We start from the raw sequence: 6,934 nt of genomic DNA, 5'->3' as shown, positions 1-6,934 counted from the left end.
GTACTTAAGAGGATTGGGGAGGGTGCTTATGAGCTTGCCCTGCCACCCAGCTTGTCGGGCGTGCATCCAATTTTTCATGTTTCTATGCTCCGGAAGTATATTGGAGACCCGTCCCATGTTCCAGATTTCAGTACAATTCAGTTGGAGGGTGACTTGACTTATGATGTGGAGCCAGCAGCCATTTTGGATCGTCAGGTTCGGAAGTTGAGGTCAAAGGATGTTGCCTCGGTGAAAGTGCAGTGTAGAGGTCGGCCCCCGGAGGAGGCTACCTGGGAGACCGAGCAGGAGATGCGGAGCAGATATCCTCACCTGTTTGAGGCTTCAGGTATGTTTCTTGACTCGCTCGTGGACGAGCGTTTGTTTAGGTTGGGGAGGATGTGACGACCTGACCCATTGTCACGTGAGTTACCACCCCGTTTTCCCCATTTTCTGCTTCTTTATGCTTCATTATAAGAGTCTTGTGTGAACGAGTTGATATGGATTGGTTTTAGAAGGAAATGAGACACTTAGTCTCTTTAAGGAAGGTTTGGTTTGGAAAAGTCAACCCGATGTTGACTTATGAGTTAGAGGGCTCGGATGTGATTTCCGGTGATTCGGTTAGCTTCGGGGGATGATTTGTGACTTAGGAGCGTGATCGGAAGTGATTTTTGAGGTCCGGTGTAGAATTAGGCTTGAATTGGTGAAGTTAGTATTTTGACGAATTCCGATTGATAGGTGAGATTTTGATCCGAGGGTCGGAATGGAATTCAGAGAGTTGATGTAGCTTCGTTAGGTGATTTGGGATGTGTGTGCAACATTTCAGGTCATTCGGATGTGTTTCGGTTGGGTTTTTGATCAAATGCATGTTTCGGAAGTTTTAGAAGAACTTAGGCTTGAATCCGATGTAATTTGATGGTTTTGGTGTTGTTTGTGGTGTTTTGATGATTGGAGCAAGTCGAATGATGTTTTAGGATGGATTGGCAGTTTTGGGTGAGGTCCCGGGGGGCCTCGGGGTGATTTCGGATGGCCATCGGGATGAATTTTGGACTTGTGTTATTGCTGAGTTTTGCTGGTTCTGGCATTTCTCCATCTGGGGAAATAGGACCGCAGATGCGGTGAGGGGCATCGCATGTGCGGATTTTGGCTATTGGGGGATTTCCGCAGATGCGGATGATTTTCCGCAGAAACGGAGTCCACAGATGCGGACCTTGGCCGCAGAAGTGGTCCTGGCTAATAGTGGAACTCCTCAAGAGCGGAATAATTTCCGCAAAAGCGAAAACCACAGAAGCAGTTTGTTGATCGCAGAAGCAAAAATGTTTGGACAGAAAAGGGCTCTAAAGTTTCATTATGTTCCACGAGCTAAGGTATTTTTCCACCATTTTTGAACATCCTTGAGAGCTTTTGGACGAGAATTGAAGGGAATTTCGACTGGGATTGATTGGAGGTGAGTTATATGACCTAAATACATGATTTAATGGTAGAATCAACCTAAAAAATCGTGAAAATTTATCAAAAAGGGGGAAGAACTAGGGCTTGAGTTTTGGTATTTCAAATTGGGTTTTGATGGGTCATTTGAGCTCGGATTTGGGAGTTCTTGATATGTATAGGCTCGTGGCGGGATAAGGAATCTGTTGATGCAAAATTTACTGGAATCCGAGAATTGGGCCCGAGGCTCGGGTTTTGCTAATTTCGTGATTTTCGATGTTTTTCGATTCTTTTCGATTGGGTTATGTTCCCTTAGACTATTGTCATGTATTCGTTGTGGATTTGATCAGACTCGACGGGCGAGGAGGCTGAATTGAGAGGCAAGGGCATAGCGAGCTAGGATTTTGGCCGGCTTGAGGTGAGTAATGATAGTAAATGATATCCTGAGAGTTTGAAACCCTGGATTTGCACAACGTAGTGCTATATTGTGGTGAAACACGCGCTTAATAACGAGCGCGGGGTTGTTTACTATTGGGGATTGTGACTTGGTCCATCCCGACTTATGTTTTTACCACGTATTTGACTGAGATGTGTTTATTATTAACATAACTTGGGCCTATTGCCATATTTTGGGCTTCATGCCCACTACTGGAATCCTTCGTGGACTTTTATCACTGTTTCGTCACTATTTTTATATACTACTTGAACTCGGCCCTGTTGATTATACTGTTTTACAACTCAGCCGCTTTAATTGAACTTTGAGACTTAAATGAGATTTCCACTGTTGTTTGGGTTGAGCACTACTATTTTATTGATGCCCGAGGGTCTTATGATGTTTTTTTGGACTGAGTGAGGCCGAGGGCCATATGTCAGGATATGTCGAGTGATGTGATGAGGCTTTCAGGCCTTGAGTGATGTGAGAAGGCTTTCAGGCCTTATGAGTGATGTGAGAAGGCTTTCAGGCCTTATGAGTGATATGAGAAGGCTGTCAGGCCTTATGAGTGATGTGAGAAGGCTTTCAGGCCTTATGAGTGATGTGAGAAGGCTTTCAGGCCTTATGTTGATATAGCACTTGGGCCGTAAGGGGCCCCTCCGGAGTCTGCACACCAACAGTGAGCGCGGATACTCATATGATCTAAGAGTGAGCCCGAGGGGCTGATATTATGATGAGTGACTGATACTGAGCCCGAGGGGCTGATATTGTTCTGAGCGATTGATACTGGGCTAAAAACGGGGCGAATCTTGAGTCACGATGCTTTTAAAGCCACATCACCAGATGTTGAAAATGGTTTAGAGGGTTTGATAAATAGAAACGGGAGAGAAGAAGGAGCCATGATGGCTTGCAGCTCGAGGGGGGCCCGCAGGACATTCAGCCAATCATATATGCATCCTGAGGTCCCTCAACACTATTATCCCCTTCAAGATGCTACTTATGTCGTGGCACCGCCTCCCTATGCGGTGATGAACGCGCAACCTTACACGCAGCCACAACATTATCCATAAAACCGAGCTCCACCTCCCAGAAATGCCCATCCTTACCAAGCTCCATATAATCCTCAACCAAATGATCCCTAATACAATCCTCGCCCAAGAGAGCCTTTCAGAAAGAATTAGTTCACCCCTATTGGTGAATCGTATTAAAGCTTGTTCCAAAAGCTAATCAGGCTAAATCTATTGCAGCCAGTGGCCCCGAACCGGCCGAACCCCGAGTCCCCCTCACACCAAGCTGATGCTATATGTGAATACAACTCTGGAGTAGTGGGACACAGTACAGAGGACTGTTGGAAGCTCAAAAGGGCAGTTGAAGATTTGATTGAAGCTGAAAGAATCGTTTTTCGGGATGAAGAAGCTCCTGATGTGATGAGCAATCTGTTTCCTGCCCACAACACTGGGCCAATAGTCGGAACGATTTGTGAAGACGGGGAATTTGATCCGGTATTGAAGGTCATTGCAGCCATTGCCGAAATAGAAGAAAAGCAAAAAATGGTCGCCAAGCATGAAAGTTCCCCATCACACGGGAGTCTCGGTAGCCAGTCTTGCTATCCTTTCTGCGTTCGGATTATCTTAGGGTGTGATCCGGATGTTTTACTTTATTGTCTTACTTTCCGATGTAAACCCTTCTCTCTTAAAAAATAAAAAATAAATAAAAATAATCAAAAATCAAATGAAATTAACATTTCATTGTCCAGGAATGTCTCTTTTCTTAATCTTGTTTTTCTTATTCTCTTTTCAGTTCTGTTAAATGCAGATTTAAATAATATGACATGCTTGCGAACTTCATGCCCAGATCCCAAAACGCTATCAGACTTCATAATAATGAATCAAGACTCAGAATGCAAAGAAGATAAGTTTAAGGAAATAAAACAAAGAGTTGGAATAGCTGAAGGAAAATTGGTTCCAGATTGGAAAGGTCCATACATTGCAACATAAGTACTGCCAAAAGAGTGCGTTGTATTTGGGACACATCGAAGGAAATGTTACTAAAACAACTGTCATTGCAAATGCAGCCAAAAGGTACTATGTTGGATCCACTATATAATATTAATGTTCTCCGGTTGGGATGAAGAAGGCTTTTATTCTCGCTATCCAAACACTATCAAACCCTTGCAAACCCTTTGAGCCGGTTACTCTTCTTTGATTACCCTCTTTGGAACCTAAGAGTGTTATTAAAAAAAATGAAAAATAGAAGAAAAGAAAGATGCAAAAAAAAGAGAAAAGAAATGGAGGAAGAAAAGACAATGAAAATGAAAAAATGAAAAAAACAGAAGAGAAGTGGAAAAGGAAAGGAAAAGAAGGAGAAAAGAAAAGAAAACAAAATTGAAAAACAAAAGAAAATCAAAAACAAAGTTCCTTGAACTACGTTCGACTTGATTCCGAAAGGATACGTAGGCAGCCTCTCTCTGGGGTTCAGTCACACCAAAACAAAAATCCAATTTTCCCCCAAAAGTGAAACTGGGGCATATATTATAATGTTTCGGCGATGGGTCGCCTGAAAGTTTCCAAAGTTGTAATTCAATCCAAATGCTTTTTACCCAAAAACCATGTTCAAGTCCTTCTGATCAATCGGCAAGAGGTTCGAAATGAAAGGACACAGTTACTTGGATCCGATGCAATCAAAATGAGAGAATGATAAGTGCATTAGTCAACATTCGAGGACGATGTAATAAGCTCGCAATTTTACAAGAGTCAGAGGGTCCTCCCTAAGTACTACAATGAAGGAGTAGCTGAGGAAATAAGAATGAAGGCTTCAACCTAGGCATAGTCACTTGAAGAAGAAATGGTCATGTGAGAACAAACTCATTAAAACATTGAATGCACTCCATAAGAAATTGGCACCTATCGTGACTAATGAACGGAAAGTAAGTGAGATTCGATGACATATGGGTTATAGAGAATTCCAGTATTCATGAACGCCATGATAAGCCAAGTGTCCATGTAGAAAGTTACATAATGACAGGAAAAGTAATTGCTTATGTTTAAAGAAAACCGAGAAGGCACTAAAGGAAATCTATGGTGCTAGCAAGTTGAAGAAAGGTTGGGGGTCGTATAAATCGATATGTTTAGGTCGTAAGATACAGTATGCTAGAGCGACAAGGTTTTAGGTAGATAGGAGTAAGGATTAAAAAAAGTGCAGTGAGACGGTGACAAGAATAGGTAAGGCCTCGGGATTAAGCTAATCAAAACAAGAGAGCTGATAGTTTTGTAAGTTATAGAAAGCTCAGTATAGCCTGAATGAACTCAGAGGAGTCTGAGACTAGGAGCACTTAGAAGAGATGGAATGCCGGTGTAATTGTGATAGATAAGAGAATAACGTTTAGGCCTTCGATTGCGTAATGATTCATAGAGAAGCGATTTCATGAATTGTATGGGATTAGAATACCCCATAGGGATGCCATAAAATATGGTTATTGAAGTATAGTATCGCCCCTAGGTGGATAAGGAAAATCACTTCAAATGATCCTTGATGTAACGTGAGCCTTAGTTAAAATGCATTGCATAAGAGGTTTCAAGTTATTAGTGGTAGATTATGGATCAGCATTGAGGTGAATCAGCAATGGATGGATAAAAGTTACAAAGTATGAGATGATATTAAGCCGTCATTCTTAACATGAACAGTAATGAGGAAGCATTAAAGGACTTAGATTTATACATATAGGATAAGCAACAAGAGTAACCTGGAGTTTGGTCGCAAACCTCTGTAACAATAAATAGAAGTAAGCGTTAAGGTATAGTATGACCTACTTAGATGTAATAAAGCCATAGACGCCTAGAGGGACAGCTTGTCATAATTCTGTACATGTTCACAAAGTGAGTCTAGAGATTGGCTAAAAGCTGGGGGAAAATGAGAGAAGAGTCTCATAGGCACACATAAAAGGACAAAGTCGTACAGACTGCATGATAGAAGGTAGCAATAGTTACGAGATTGGACGAATTCCGACCACAAGTCGTGGTGTGAGAAAGAAGCCTAAAGGGGGGGGGGGGATGCCCTGGCCTTTGGATTTATTCATAGAACAGTTGCCTAGATGACAAAGAAAGTACTAAAGTTTTCGCAAGAGCTATAGGTTATGAGAATGATAAGTGCATTAGTCAACATTCGAGGACGAATGTTCCAAAGGGGGGGGGGATAATGTGACACCCCATGTTCTCGTACGTGAAAGTACGCCATAAGTCAATTGATGTAAGCTCGGAAATGAGATTTTCTTTGAAAGTATATAAAGTGATCTAATGATCTTACATCCGTATTTCCATTCAACATACAAATGACTAGGTTGAGAACGAATGCACTTAAACACGACAAGAGGAGATTTTTGACAAATAAAACGAGTTGCTTGCCTAACCGACGTTCCTGCTTCACCAACTTACTTTCCGTCCTACTTGCTTGAGCTACTTGACACATGTGTAAATTATTTAATAAGGATGAGACACATTTATGAAAATGGAAAAAAGAACCAACATGAATCACCCACTTGATTAAGTAGGTGATAATTAGGTGAATCACCTACTTAGATATTGTGGATCAAATTAAAAAGGAACGAAAAAGTCTTGGGGCAGCCCCAGACCCATCATCCCAAGCCCATTACTGAGGCCATATAAACATAGATATATCTCAATTTCACTGAGAAACACAATTCATAATCCCTCTCTCTCTATTGCAACATTAAGGAGCTCCAAAATATCAGCCCGAGATCTCTCTCAAAGTTATCCTAGGGTTCAAGACCAAATCCACTAGTTGGTAAGGGGATTTCCCTCTTGGAAGATCAAAATCACCCAGTTATCTCTCCACTTTGTTGTTTGGGGTAAAGAGCTTGTTCGGGCTTGAAGTAAAGTTGGGTTGGATAAGTATTCTTGCTGCCAAGGTAAGGTTTAACTTCTCTTATATGTTTTTAAAATCATCTATGTATATCTGGTTGATTTGATAAAGGAAACTTGTGAAGTAGGTTGACCTTCATGTTGAAGTGTTGTAGTTGTTGGACTATTTTGGAGTTGAATTCTTGATGTTTTGTGGCTGGAAATCAGTAGAAATAACTAA

The sequence above is a fragment of the Nicotiana attenuata genome, unplaced genomic scaffold, assembly GCF_001879085.1.
Source record: "Nicotiana attenuata strain UT unplaced genomic scaffold, NIATTr2, whole genome shotgun sequence".
Classification (NCBI taxonomy): Eukaryota; Viridiplantae; Streptophyta; class Magnoliopsida; order Solanales; family Solanaceae; genus Nicotiana; species Nicotiana attenuata.
Note: the sequence above shows the minus strand (reverse complement) of the source record.